The 16,219-nt window shown below is 37.2% G+C and overlaps 1 pseudogene; it reads right to left on the bottom strand.

Annotated features, from left to right (window-relative positions):
- Positions 1-11,274: 11,274 nt before the first annotated feature.
- On the bottom strand, positions 11,275-13,111 carry LOC113296658 (annotated as a pseudogene).
- Between the last annotated feature and the right edge of the window lie 3,108 nt (positions 13,112-16,219).

Below are 16,219 nucleotides of genomic sequence, written 5' to 3'. Positions count from 1 at the left end.
TCGACTAGCGAAACAAGTTATTGTGGAATCACAAACGATGAGGAGAAGTTTGTTTGTAATTACTTTACAATCTTTCCTATCGGAGATATAAAATCTCGAGCCAATTATTTCAATTGCACTCAACATGATAAAAATAGCAAGATCAGATCACGCAACTACAAAGATAATAGTTGGGTCTGGCTTCACAATCCCAATGAAGTCTTCAAGTCGTTAACCTACAGGGTTTCGAGAATAAACCTAAGGTTAAAGGAGAATCGACTCTAGTTATGAAACTAGTAACACACCGGAGGTGTGGGGATTAGGTTTCCCAATTGCTAGAGTTCTCCTTTATATAGTTTTCAAATCAGGGTTTGCAATCTAAGTTACCTTGGTAACAAAGCACTCAATAATCACCGTTAGATGAAAAACCTGATTCAACCAAGCTAATATCTTTCAACCTTTAGATCGAACTTAGCTTGTTACACACAAATGAAATGTACCTTCATTTAGGTTTATGTAATCGTACCTAAACGTGTACACCATGTTGGTTCACAAATAGTTAACCGAGGTTAGCCATATGATTACTCTCATATCAACCTTATTCATCTTAACCATAATTAGTTCAAATGACTCAAACGAAACTAGTTAAGAGTTGTTCAATTGTTTAGAAAACATAATTGAAATCAAATCGGTTTCATTCACTTGAATCAATCGTGAACATTATAACCACGGTTTGCAAAGATTGTATTCCTTATGATTTAAATGTTTAAGTCCATGAACTGACCGACTTGACAAAGTAACCAACTTAAGTATGCGTACGGAAGCAACCACTTTTGAGTTTATATAGTTTCCAAACTCAACAGAAATTTTCGGTTCAAAAACTTCCGCCAGTATGCGTATGGGTACGCATATGTAAGGTGACTGGTTAAGAGTTTTTCCAAAAACAAACTCAGCAAAAGTTCTCGGTTCTAGAACTTCCGCCAGTATGCGTACGGGTACGCATACTTAACCTGTCTCCTTCACCAATTTCGTATACACACATATGCATACTCTTGGCTCCCAGTTTATGGACTTATACACGAATGTGCGAACACACTATATATGCTTATATCCAAAGATGGTTACATCTTCAACTCTTTATTTCAATCATTGAGACATTCTTCTATAATGACAATAGCCGTTTTCACACATTATTAGCATCAAAGAAATTTTCAAGATATTGAAATAATCATTGTGGAAACATTCTTGAGATATCAACGCATGCGAGTTCGACCGAGCACTGCTCAAACCCCTCTTTCCGATTCTGGAGTGTAAAAAAACAACTCTATGCGGTCGCAGAGAATAATCAAGAATGCGTTGTCCAATATTAGCACCATACCGAGGAAAATCAATGTAAGGGTGAACAACGATGTTGTTGTGGCTCCGAGTCATCTGATGAAACCTTTTAACAAAACTGGAACTCGAGACGTCGCTTCCAGTGTCCTTCACTAAGTTGGTCGAGATGTACATATCCAACATTGGAAATCTATGAGTATCATATTTAAGGATTGGTTTACTAACACGAAAGTAGGTATACCACCAATACTGCAAATTACTCCATAATTTTAGTATTTTTTACTTAATCTACATTTTTGCTCATAAAAATTATTTAAATTTAAGAATAATAATTTTGATATTTACCTATATGATGCCCCAGAAACCAGTGAAGTTATCTCCGCCAATGGACGCTTGATCCATCCCACAGTACAATTCTGCTAAAATTGCAGATCCTCAGTCGTAATCTGGTGCTTTGTCAAGATCTTCTAACGCTTGAAGCCAAACACGGGCAACACAAGTTGAGTTTGGAAAGAATGTCTGACCTAGTACCCATAAGATAAACATCCTTTCGAGTTCAGGATAGTCATCTACATGTTCTGGGTTTCTGGGTTGGAGAAGGAAATACTTCAACGCTGAACATTTAATCCCACCTCCTTTCAATATTGTTTATAATCTTCACGTATTTCTGAATCTATAAACGAGGGAAAAAGCGTCTCCCATTTACTATTTGATATCTATTCGTCTTGGTTGAATGGTGGCGGCTCTCCCATTCCACTTGGGATCCCACACATGAAATACAAATCAAGGGGTGTAATTCCTATTACAAGTATAATATCAACTATGACCAATTCTTTTGATTATTTAATAATTATTCAAAAAAATATAATTTAAGTTAAGTTAAACAAGCTTACCAATTTCAAAATCCAAAAAATGGAATGTGTGCATCGTCGCCCACCACCTTTCTACCACTGTTTTCGGAATTCCGTTGTTGTGTCTTCTATGCTTCACACTATAAAGTGCACGCCAGGGATATCTGTCAACCCTTTCTCGGACTTGAGGGGGTAAAACTTCATAAACATCCTTTAAGTCTGAAAATCCACCTCTCATTCTAAAATAATCCTCAGACCGATCTTGATGCCCCGACACATGACCTAGGAGTAATGATGGAGAAACAATGACACTCGGCGAAGCAAACTCTGCTTACCGATTTTGAGAAAAATCTACACCTGTGGCAGGCCGCGGTGCCGGTTCATTTCTCCGATCTCTTCTCTTCTTTACACTATTGGCCGCTTTTCTTAAAATGCCTCTCATATTGTATCAAATCTTTTTGATTTATAAGAGTTTTAGAAGAAGGAAATAGTAGTGGTGTGACTGAAAATGAATTCAGTTGAATCAACTTATAGTTTTGAAAATACTACCGTTGAAAATATGGGTGTTAGAGAATCCATCGTTGGCGTTTTTGTGTCTAACGCCCGCGTTGGAAACTCCAACGCGAACAGTTCTGTTGCCAACGCCAGCTTCTTGGTTTTCAACGCCTGCGTTTTTTCTGACAACGCCAGCGTGTGTCTGAAGTACGGGTGCTTGATGATCAACCGCCGAGTGCTTTACCATAGTGGAAAAACCAGTTTGGCCATCCACCTGGCTCAACAAAATTTTTCATTTGGCCATTGCCATAGAAATTTCCCTAATGAGTACCAGTTTACCAAGATTCATATAGGACAAAATAAAATATTTTCTGCTTTTTATGGATTTTGATATCCTACAATGGCACAATCGGAGACATTATAACAAAAAATTGAATATAAAAAGCGAATAAAAACATGGTTGTTACTTGTTAGTGGGTACTAATTTACCAACATATATAAGAAAGATTAAAAACTTTATCTCATAAAGATTTTGGAATCTCTTAGTAAATTCAAAATCCATATAGGTAACTGAAAGATCCCGTTCTATATGGATTTTGGTCGCTGTCGTTAATAATCCTCCACTCCCATTAGCAAGGTTGAAAAAAAGTGGGTTAGCTAGATTTTTCCCGACGGCTTGTAAATTGGTAAGGAAGTTTGAATTGACATCTATTGTCGTAAAAATAATGACAAACTGATGATGATGGTGGCAAGGGGTTGGTGAACATGAGATCATGGGAGTGAGCTGTGAGTGCTAGGACATTATATGATAGGTAGGTGGTGACGGGCATGTAGCATATTGGTTGATTTGATTTTTATCAAATAAGCAACATTCTTCTTTTTATTCTAAGTTATTTCGTGTTTGGGTTCCATCGGAATGACCAGTTTACAGAAAAAAATATCTCAAACTAACCCATCTACACTGACTTGTTTGACTTTTTCGTATTAATATTACCAGACCTCTCCCTAAGGATATGGTAATGACTCTGAAATCTAAGAAGCAGATAAAGGTGCAGTTCAGATATGAAAAGCTCCCAAGGTTGTGCTTCTACTGTGGTTTCTTCGGACATTTAATGAAGCAGTGTCCTCATCTATCCATCAAGTTAGAAGAAGATAAATCCTTAAGTGCTGAAGACATAGCGTTGAAGATGAAAGATAAGTCTTTGGATAGATATGTTGATGAAATCCGGGCTTATCATAAAACTGTGGATCCTAGTATAGTCAAATCCGGAAATTACAGTTCTCTAACGAAGATGGTGAAGGATGGCGTTCAAGGGCCGTTGATTACTGGGGTTAGATCACAGGAGAAGATTGATGCCACACGTCACCTTATGATAGATCTGGTAGCATTAAGAGTGGAAGAAAATAACGGGCATAACAGAGCCAGGATGTCCATTGCTAGAAAGTGTCGTCGACCATCCTGGAGAGTGGAAAAGTGATTGCACCTGACAAAAGCAGTTAGCAGAGACATGAATCCAGCAGAGAACCGATGGAGGGTAAGCAGGATAGGTGTAAAGAGGTGCGACAGCAAGTGGAAGTTGTTACGATAGGTGACAAAGGTCTTGCTGACAAGTCTTCACATGGAGGACAAAGTAAAAAAGACGTTGGCGAGGTTGTTAAGCTGGCAGAAGTAGGCTCTAATATGTTAACATATTCAAGAATCGATGTGTCTATTAGTAAGGAGAGATTGTCAGAGCAGAGACTGGAGAAACATAAAATAACGCAAGCTAAGGAAGGTAAAAAAGACATCGTGAGTAGGTCTCCTTCACCCACCTTATTGACGGAGATACACCAGCAATACCGGGCCCAAGACCAAGAAAAGGAAAAACCCTTAAATAATAAAGAGCCCGCAACTATCCATATCAAGTTTTCCGAGGATAACGTCTACTCTATTTCAGTTTTGAAACCAAATTCCTAATTTGCTGATACCGAAGAAGAGGAAGAAAATTCATCATCTACTTCTACCTCTGATATTATCAAAACAAAGAAGAGGAAGGGGTGGAAGAGATCTGCGAGAAGGTTAAGTCAATCCACATATGATACCAAAACTAAAGATTCCATCAGTGGATCGAAAAGAAATGCCAGTCCAATGGACGTCGATGTTCCTGCTAAACAGAGTCTTCAAACACAAATTACTCAAATGGGTGTGGTGGCTGTCCAGAATCAACCACATGATCGATGTTAATATTCTCTTGGAACTGTCGAGGATTGAGAAACATCTCGACAGTCCACAATCTCAAGGTGTTTCTCAGGGCCTGCAATCCCAATATTTCCTTTCTTACAGAGACTCTTATTAATGAGGTAAATGATTCTAGTTTTTATAATTATCTAGGGTTCGATAATTTCAAGTATATCTCTGCAGTGGGTAGAAGTGGTGGTAATGTAATGTTATGGAACAATAATGTTGATCTAGAAGTGATAAGTGCTGATCAGAATGTGATTAATTGTCGTATTCATCAATTAACTGACAAAGACTGGGATTTACTTTGTGTATATGGTCCCCCAATCATAATCTTAGGAACAATTTTTGGGCTCGATTCTCTCAGTTTACTGCATAGCTTTCCAACCCATGGTGTATTATGGGTGATCTTAATGCTATCAAAACTATGAATGAGAAGTATGGTGGTACCATGAAAATGAACTATGCTAATACAGAGTTTAAAATTTTTATTCATGATAGAGGTCTAATTGATATGTGGTTTGCTGGTCCAGCCTTTACTTGGACAAACGGAGTTGTAGCTGAGAAACCTATTTTTGAAAGATTAGAAAAAGCAATGTGTACCCCAGAATGGTTCTTCATGTTTCAAAATAATGGGGTTCTTCATCTCCATAGAATAAGTAGTGATCACGCTCCTATTATGATCAATACTAATAGGACTACTAAGAGAAAAATGAAGCATTCTAATAAGTTCGAATACTTTTGGACTGGTCACCCGGCTTTCAAAATGATGTATTTCATAATTCTTGGACCTCTTGTCATAATACTACATTGACCAAAATCAGTTGTTTGGGAGAGGACTTAAACAAGTGGAGTAAAGAGGCGTTCGGTAACATATTTAGAGCTGTGGAAAAAGCTAAAGAGAAGCTGTTGCAGGTTCAAAAGGAAGCTCGTACCAGAGATACCAGATTTGAAGAAAAGAAATTATGTTTGAAGATTGAGAATTTGAACCTATTACAACAAAAATATTACGAACAGAGAAGCAAAGTAAAGTGGATTCCTAATGCTGACAAGAATACAAGAGTTTTTCATCTTTCGGTGCTCCAAAGAAAGAAGAAGAATCACATTGTTGCTATCAAAAAGGCGGATGAGAATTGGACCACTGAACCAAATGGAATTGTCAATATTCTTGTGAATCATTTTGTTGATTTATTTAAAAAAAGACCCCGATGAAGAGAAGTATGCGATCTTGTTTGAGGCTCCTTCTAAGATCGAAAGGGACAGTAACGACAATATCTCTATGGTCCCTACGTCGGAGGAAATTTGGGCTATATTCAAGAGAATGAAGAGTCTCAAATCTCCAGGTCCTGACGGCATGCCACCATTTTTCTTCAATAAGTGTTGTAAGCTCATTGGTGAGGATGTTTCTAGTACCATTAAAGACTGCTTCATCACTGCTTCTATTCCCCTAGGGCTGAATCATACCAACATTGTGCTTATACCTAAGGTAAAAAAATCATTTCACACCCTCTGAGTTTCTTCCTATTGCCTTAACCAATGTAATGTATAAAGTTGTGACTAAGATCCTCGCTCAAAGGTTGAAAATCCACCTTAATAAACTAGTAGATAGAGCCCAATCTGCTTTCATATCTGGCAGATTAATAATAGATAATATAGTGGCAGCCAAAGAGATTTTACACTCTATGGCTAACTCTAAATCTGTAATAGGTACTTTTTCTCTTAAGATTGAAATAAGCAAAGCTTACGGCAAAGTAAGTTGGAGGTTCTTAAGTCACTGTCTCAGGACATTTGGTATAGTTGGTAAAACCCATGAGTTAATTATGACTTGTATATCCACTGCTTCTTTTTCTGTTATTATCAATGGGAAAGCTGAAAGAAACTTTAATAGTGAAAGGGGGTTACGTCAAGGGTGCCCTCTATCTCCGTATCTGTTTATCTTGTGCTCGCAAGGCCTTTCTTGGATGATGAGGACCATGGAGAGTAACGCCTTGTATAATGGATATAAAATCTGCAAATATGCCCCTGCTGTCTCACACCTTATGTTCGCATATGATTTTCTTCTATTTGGTACCTTGGATAATCAAACAGTGAAAACTCCTATGGATGTTCTTAATATTTACGCTGCTTGGTCCGGTCAAAGTACAAATATGAGCAAGTCTGCAGTGATATTTAGCAAAGGAGTAGATGATGATAGGAAGATTGAAGTGGCCACTTTCATGGGTGTTCAGCAGATGGAAAACAATGATAAGTACCTAGGGCACTATCTTTTGAAACTAGCTTATCAGAATGCCTCTTTCGAATTCCTCATCGATAAGTTTGATGGGAGCTTGGCTGGTTGGAAGAGTATCTTTTTATCTCATGCAAGGAGAATGGTACTAATCAAGACAGTTTTGGTCCTTATTCCCCCTTATTTCATGGCTACCTCTATTATTCCGAAGAAGATCTTACAAATTCTCACAAGGACTATGAGGAACTTCTGGTGGGTCACATCAGGCAGGAAAGAAAGATGCACTTCATAAATGGGAAAAAAATGGAATTATCCAAAGATCAAGGGGGTCTCGGAATAAGGTCTCTCCAGCACTTAAATGTAGCTATGATATCAAAATTGATATGGAAGTTATTCGAAGACTCTGATTGCTTATGAGTACAACTTAGGGAGGACAAATACTTAAGAGGCAGTAGCTTATGGGAAGTAAAAAAGACTCCCAATTGCTCTTCCACCCGGAGTGCAATGCTCAGATGTAGAGAAGATATGAAGGAAGGTTGTTGTTGGGTTGTTGGTGATGGCAGCAAAATCCACATTTGGGATGATCCTTTGATACCCAGTTTGCCAAATAAAGCTCCTGAACGAACAACTGAAGCGCAGGGTGATATAAAGAAGGTAACAGACTTAATGCTACCAGATGAGAATAGATGGGATGAAGTCAAGCTGCAACATCTCTTCAACCAATCTGAAGTTCAGAAAATTCTGGATATTTATTTACCTGATGTTGCCGAGGTAGGGAAGACTGATAAAATGATGTGGCTTCATCATCCGAATGGAGTTTTCTCAACAAAATCCTTCCTCAAGACTGTTGCTGATAGACTACCTACTACCTCTCATAATGCTGAGTTCCCGTGGAAGAACTTCTGGAGGGTAAGAAATCTACAACCCAAAATCCACTTATTTCTGTGGAGAATTCTTAACCATGGGATTGCAGTTTCTGGTAATATCAGCAAGCATATAAGGGGCGTAAACTCAGAATGTAGGTTCTGTAATGCTGAAGTGGAAACGGTAAAACATCTTTTCTTGTATTGCCAGGCCACTCAGGCAGTCCTATTTTCTTCTCCCATGAACCTCAGAGTCAATATATCTCAAGAGTATACTATTAAGAACTTCATCTATAGTTGGCTCTGCAAAGGGGGAGATTACTCTAAGTTGAAGATGTGAGCATATTTTTCTGGGCTATTTGGTTGTCAAGAAACAATATTATCTTCAATAAAAGAAAATTCGATATACAAGTGATTATTAAGGAAGCTTTGCACTGGTTCAATTTGGAGAGCAGCACCTATGTGTTGGATGTTCTTCCAACAGAAAGTAATTTTCTAGAAGCTCACAAAGACTACTAGGAAGCACCTCCTGCTAATGTAATGAAGATTAACTTTGATGGAGCAGCGGGGCCAAATGGTTTTGCTTGCAGTGTTGTTGCAAGAGATTGTAATGTTGATTTCCAGGGCTGTCAGACTAAAGTGTTAGACTTTTGAACTGCAAAGGAGGCAGAGGCTCATGGAGCGTTACTCGCGGTTGAGTTGGTTGGGAGGCAGTGATTCAGAGAAATTACTATTGAGGGTGATTCGTTAATCATCATCAACTCCCTCAGATTCGACCATTATCAGTATCCATGGAAAATCCATAACAGCATCTACAGGATGAAGGATAACATTCGGCAGTTCAATTATGTGACTTTCACCTTTGTCAAAAAGGAGGCCAACTCTACGGCTCACCTTCTAGCAGCTCATGTTGTGTCTAACCAATCTTCTGAGATGTGGTTATCTTCCCCTCCTTCTTGTATAGCTCAGCACTTTGGTGGCATGAGCTCTTCTCAGTCATAGTTTAAGACTCTGAGAACTCTAAATAATAAAAGGCATTTTTCTCTAGATTTCTAAAGTACTTACATTTTTAATTTCATTTTGGGCTTTATGCCTTTATGCGGTTACCAAGGCCGCCTAAGCCTTAAAGAGCAGTGATTCTAAACGAACCGCGCAGAAAACAACGGGAAAAACCGCCTCTCACAGATTTTCTAAAATCTGTGGTCTCCAGTGGGCCCCGCCCTCTGGAGTTAAGCAGGGGCCACCTACATTGTGTGTGGCGGGTTTTTCTCCTTGATTTTATGTTGGTCTGTTCGGAGTTTTTGCTTAAAGAAACGGACTGTGATCAGAATTGGCAAGAGAAAAGAAACTTCAATTCTGCGAAAATGTAAAAATATCAGTGAATTATAAAACAAACTCATCTTCAAATTTTGATTCGTGGGTTCCAACAAAGTAATTTCATTTTAGCAAAACTTGTAAGTTTCTCTACTAAATTCAGTTCATTAGATTTTCTGCTCATAACACTAAAGTTAATGTTTCTTACAAAAAAATAAATATAAGTTTTAAGTATTTAAAATTAAGGAGAATGAATTATTTTTTTTGATTAAAAAATAAATAAAATAATATAAAAACCATACAGAGGACTTTTATATTTATAATTTCATGAGAGCTTCACCTAATAAAAAAAAAGAAGATAATTTCACATTTACATGTCTGTCGATCTTGGTAGAGAATCGCAAACCCATGTTGTCAAATTTGGATTTCAGGCTAATGTTTTTGTTCAGAATACTGTTTTTGATTTCTACTCAACTCTACTAGCGCAGTGAGAATGAGGGTTCACTGGATTGTGCACTTAATGTGTTTGAAAAAATGGCCCAAAGAGGTGCTGTTTCTTGGAATTCTATTGTTTGCGCTTATACGAATTTTGGGGAGACAAAACTGGCTATTTGATACGGGACGTATCTTTGGTTATTAGGATAATATATTAGGATAATTATTTTCTTGTTTAGATTTATCTTGTGTTATGAGAATAATATATTCTCTTAGGCTAGTTTAGGAATGTTTGGATTTCTTAGGTTTTATGGTGCTGGCTATATATAGCCTTTACATTGTAACTTTCTCTTTAGCTTGCGAGCTCGTCTATTGAAATATTATTAACTAGTTGGTTGGTATTTGAGTTAAATTCCATTGTTACTTTCTTTTACTTTTGGATTAGAGTTTGCTCCTGGATTGGAGTGTTTTATCGGTTACTTTAAGGAGTGGATTCTCCTTGTTTTCCAATCGCTTCCGTGTGCCATACCACTATTGAGTTGTTTGGGTCTCTGGAATGGAGAACTGCTGTTCTGTGGAATTTGGTTATAAGTGTTTCCGCGAAGAGAGGAGAAATGGAGTCGGCTAGGTTGTTGTTTGAAGAGATGATAACTTGGAAAGCTGTGATGAAGAACTGCAAGGTTGGTTCTTGATAATGAACTATCTTGGAGTGCTATGACTTCGGGTTGAATAAGAAATGGTGATGTGAAGAATGCAAAGTTGGTTTTTGATCAAATACAGGTGAAATCAGTAGTTTCCTGGACTAATATGAATCCAGGATACGCTAAAGTTGGTGATGTTGGAGAAATGAACAACCTGTTCTATTCAATGTCCGTTAAGAATGTCTTTAGCTGAAATGCGATGATTGCGGCTTTTGTTCAGAATCGTAAATTTGATCAACAATTGAACATTTTAATAGAGTGTTGATTTATGGTGAATGTAAGCCTGACAAGATTATCCCTAGAGCGAAGCGGTAGATGGGTAGCAGCTTCGGGGATCGAAAATGCTAAAAATCCCTAGAGTCCAGTTGAGGCTTTAAAACTTCAGTTTCTGACTTGTAATATCTGATTTCATCTAGGTACATGTCCGATGTTGACTCATCATCTTCAACGTCTTCAAGAAGGTGCTCTGCTGAGTGAAATTTTGATCACGCTAAATGACACTCAACTGTGAATGGGTTATTCTCGGATGTGATCCGATCTCCGAAGCACAAGAGAAGGAGTAATAATCAGAAACAGTTGCTACATGGACACACTTCGAAGGTATGCCGACTAAATGAGACTCGCTGTAAGACATAGTTTAATTATGCATTTATAATTCTTCATTTCCTCAATGTCTACGTATCACGAATTTGTATCCCAACTGTTCACTGATCATCCAATTGAGTCATCCTATCCTGATTTATATGCTTTTCTGAAGGTTAGCAGCAATTAATAAATTTCTAAAGTCATAGACTACTGTCTCGGTGTTCTATTTTCGTAGTATATTAATTAGGTTCAGGAAAATAAAAAGGAAATATTTCAAATGCATAATTGCATGACACGAAACTGAAATGTTCACTTGAACAAACAGAGACACTCGCAACAAACCACCCAAGAAAACCATAGCCACCCGTAGGCTGTATTGTCTAGTTACCTGACAACTTAAAGTAATTCAGGGTGGAAACACCGTCACGTTTTTTCCTAAAGAAATTCTCAGTATATTCTTTTATTGTAATACTTTTGTAAATAGGGGGACTCTCCTCCGTTAATATCTCTTTGAAGGACCATAAATCTTTGTGTTGTTACTGATTTTTGCATTAAGAAAACATGCCACTGATATTCTTGGTCCATCACGATTGGCTAGTACTCTGTGTTCAGCGCCTTTGAGCTTGTCATTGCTGATAAGCTGTTTGAAATGGAAAGGTAAGTCTATTTAGGCAATTATGCAGTAGATAATGAGGGTTGAAGAACATAATCATATTACTTCAAACTTCTGGATGAGAAATATTTATTTACCTGAAGAAGATCACCAATATTTACTATTAGATCTCCAGGGATGGGTTTTACAGTAACCCACTGATCCTGATGAAGAAATTGTAGTCCGCCAATATGATCTTGGAGAAGTATTGTAAAGAAACTCGGGTCTGAATGCTTACTTGTCCCTAAGGTTAGTTCAGGTTCAGGGCATGCTGGATAGTAATGACCACTAAGTACCAAGCAATCAAGATACATCCTTTTAAGGTGGTCTTGTTTCAATCCTAGAGCCTCTGATAACAACCCAGCAATTGTATCTGCCAACTTCGTAATATGCTTCCAGTACTCAACTATTACGTCTCTAAAATTAAGATGGGCGATAGATCAGCTTGTGAGAACAAAACAGCAGTAGAGAATAATACTGGTTTGGACCGACTACAGAGATAAGAATCAACTCCCATATATGAGTCAACATATAGTACTGTAAGTAGACTGTTAGTAGAGAGAGTAGATTAATTGTTACCTGCAAGTGTCTGGCAATTCTTGAGGATTAAGAGGATCAGGAGATAATAGGTTACATCTGAGACTGTCTCTCCAGTTAGCATATTTTGATACATAGAGATCAAAATTAGTATGAAACATGCTTCCTTTTTTGAGATCATTTGAGAAAAGTTCTTTCTTAATCTCTGTATCTTGCCATGAAGTCTTTTCACACCTTTGATAATCTCATTTATTACAGATAAATGAATTCCATGATTCACCAATCTAAAGAAACCACAAGTCTCTGATGCACGCTGGACTTCATCAATAACTTCCTTGTGTCGCAGATGGTCATTTAGATCCACGCTTTTGATATCAATCAAGGGAATCTCGAAATTGCTATTTTCATGTTCAGTATGATCTAATTCTTCAGTGAGCTCGTCCAGTGGCCGAATGAACATTCGAGGGATCTTTACAGTTCCAACATCAACTAGTCCTTTCACACCAGCTTTTGATTCTTCAAAGGCCTTCAGTTCCTTAAAACGATCATATTTCGGCTGCTGTTCTACAGCTCCAGTAGTCTCCATAGTTTGATGGCTGATCTTTGTCCTCCGTATCAAGCCATATCAACAAACAAGATCAGTTCTAGAGTGGTTGGTAAAGCTGAACTCGCCAAGTTGACTTTTTTATCAACCTCAAAGTCTGTTATATTTTCTTATAACTTGTTTGATGTTGCTAGTTATATAGACTATTCTAATTGTTTAGTCTTTATTGCTAAGATATTACTTGAAAATTGAATCGTAAAATATTTTCTTTGGATTGAATAGCTCCGGGAAAGTGTGTATGAAAGTAGAGATGAAGTTAAGAGTAAAAACCCTTTTTATAAGAGGAGGCCTGCTACCAGCAATCCCAAAGAAAAGAAGAGAAAAAGAGGAGAGAAATGTGCAATAGGTGGCTTTATTGACAGCAAAAAAAGAGGAGTTTAATTTGTGACGTAGCTGCGAACCTTGGCTAGAAATACATACTACCTGTAACTGTGGGAAATCCCACAATACACCCAAATGATGATCTCTAACAATTATTCAAGAAACCTATTATAGGGGCTCCAAACATTGGGTTTTCAGGGCTCAGAAGATAACAAAATCGGGTTATGAAATAGTAATCAACAAAATCCCATGTCCAACTATTTTTTGTAATGACTAAACTACCCTCCATGAATTATAAAATTAAATTTATTATGTTCTCCTTCTCTTTTCATTCATAAATCATGATGAACATGATGATCATAATTTCATCATGATGAAGATGATGATCACGTACAAAAAAACTAAATCTATTATCTTCTCCTTCTTTTCATTCATAAATCATGATGAAGATGATGATCATAAAAAAAAACCTATTCTTCTTCTTTCTCTCTTCTTCTTCTCCGTCGCGATGAAGATAACGATCACAAAAGAAAAACTAAGAAAACCCATCACTTATTTTTGCTTTTGAAAACCGCCAAAAAACAGTTTCAGAACTGTCTACGGTTTGGAAATATGAATTTTCCCAACCGTAGAGGACTTACGGTTGGGAAACCGAACCGTAGAGGACTTACGGTTGGGAAACCGAACCGTAGGCATTGTCTACGGTTGGGAAAAATCATACTTCCAAACCGCAGACAGTTCTGAAACTGTTTTTTCAAAAACCTAATTCGATCGATTCTGCATATCCATGCAGTAAAACCAATGAAATAAGATGGATTTTTTTTTGATTTTTACGTTATTAAAGTCATTGTGAGTGGATTAAGTGGTGTTGATCGATAATGAATTATTTTGAGAATTAACGATTAATCGAAGAAATAGGCGATGAAGGTGATATGGAAGAAGATAATGGAAGAGTTAAAAACAGAGGAATGAAAACAAATTAGTTTTAGGTTTCAATATTTAATAGGTTAAGGGTATTTTTCTTATGAATTAGGTCCCCTTATCTTCATTGTAGGATATTTGAATCCTTAGAAGCCCTCAAGACTCTTTTCTTGGAGCCCCTATAATAGGTTTCTTATTCAAGTCATATAAAACATAACTCACAACTCTATTATGTATGTGATGATATTAAAGAATAAGCTTTACACAGACTCTCCATGAACATACAACTTTCTCTCCAAGATATTACTTTGAGTATAAAATAACCTGACATTTTTAGGGGCTACTCAAAAAGAATTAGGGTCCAACAATTTACACCCATCCAAGAGCAGTTGCTAAGGGATACCTTATAGGACCTTGAAGTTACCTATATTCCCTTCCAGTAATAAAACCAATTAAAACCTAATCTAATTCATTTCTATACATTTCAAATCTTCTTCTTCTCCTCTTCTTCACTCCCGATTGTGGAGAGATTTTCTCCCCCCTCGTTCTTCAATTCAATTTATCGTCGTGGTGAATCGCCAAATCAAAACATCGCGATTCTTTTATAAAATAATAGCTAGAACTGATGAACCCCAAAATGCTCGAACTAAAAACGTTGCTCGCGGTGTCGATCCAAAAATTGGAATTGCAACAAGGAATAAACAATTTGTTTCTGAAAATGACGAAGAACACGAAGATAGCGAAGAACGCGAAGAAGATGCAGCCACAGATGTAATTGGTGGTGGCGAATCTGATAATCAAACACTCCGACAACTTCAAATGGCCCCAATTAGGTAAGATTCTATCATTTTTGGGTTTATGTCGCTTTAATTCGACAAATAGATGAATTTTTTTCTAGGGTTTTCGGTTTTTCCCCAGATTCGGGAGATATGCATGCTTATTAACTTCCGAATATAGTCGTGTTCTTCAGAAAGACAATATTCAGAAGATAGGTTTATATGTTTGGTCATATATTCCTGTGACCTAAATGAATATAATCGGTAGGGTAAATAATTTTTTTGACTTCCTAATATATTGATGTAGATTTGGAAATTTACTTACTATCGAATATATATTTTGAATCCTTATAGATTGTGATCTAGGCAAAATCCCATTTTGGGGCCAGTATATATTCGAAAGAGAATATAATGTGACATACTACCGATTGTAAAATGTTGAAACTGAAATAATTTTGGGGCCATATTGTATTCGGTTGAAAATATTATTAATTACTTCCGATTATATAGGCTCAACAACTTAGAATTTTCTGTATCCAAATGATGAATATTCGGTAGGTAATACATTAGTTTACCTTACGATTGTTTTGTATAATGATGCTTTTTACTTCCGATTGTGTACATTCAGCTTTGTGTACTTTTGTTTACGATTGTATAGTTTGTAAACATTGTTCTTTATTTTGTTGTTTAGGCAAAGTCAAGCTAAGCAAGCCCACAAAACAACTTACTTAGGGCCTCGTCGAGCAGGGAGCAAGAAAGTGTCATCTAGTGCCAGGAGAGAAATGAGTGCTAAGGGAAATTCAAGTGCTCAACAAGGTGTAGAACTAAGTGCTCCACAAGGCACTCAACAAGGTGTGGAACCAAGTGCTCAACAAGGTGAAGAACCAATGCTCCACAAGGCAGTGAACAAGGTGTAGAACAAGTGCTCCACAAGTCACACCCCAACATGAAATTTCAACCAATTGATCCAGTGCCAAGAGTACAAGAAGAAGGACAACCAATTGGTACCCAAGAAGAAGGACAATCAAGTGGTACCAAAAAAGCTAAAAAAAAAGGAGAAGGTGGAAAAATGGAAATTGCTAAGAAAGCATCACACCTTTTCCCATCACACTTGAAGGTGAAAGATATTCCACAAGGAAAAATCCTTGGGTTACCGGCGGATGAAGGAAAATTGTTATTTGGATACAAAGACCCCTGGGCCAAAGAAATATAAGAAACCGAGGTAATAATCATATCTTTTTTATTAACGTATTGTCTATGTGTTCTATCGTAATAGTTGTATTAAGGGATTTTGTATTTACTTTAAACATTTGTCTTAAAATCACCGACGCACCAACAAAAATGCTGGATCGGCCTTTATCCGGTGAATGTGAAAGGTTCAAGACAATTATATCCAACTCGGAGT

The sequence above is a fragment of the Papaver somniferum genome, chromosome 7, assembly GCF_003573695.1.
Source record: "Papaver somniferum cultivar HN1 chromosome 7, ASM357369v1, whole genome shotgun sequence".
Lineage (NCBI taxonomy): Eukaryota > Viridiplantae > Streptophyta > Magnoliopsida > Ranunculales > Papaveraceae > Papaver > Papaver somniferum.
This window is presented reverse-complemented; position numbering and strand designations above follow the sequence as displayed.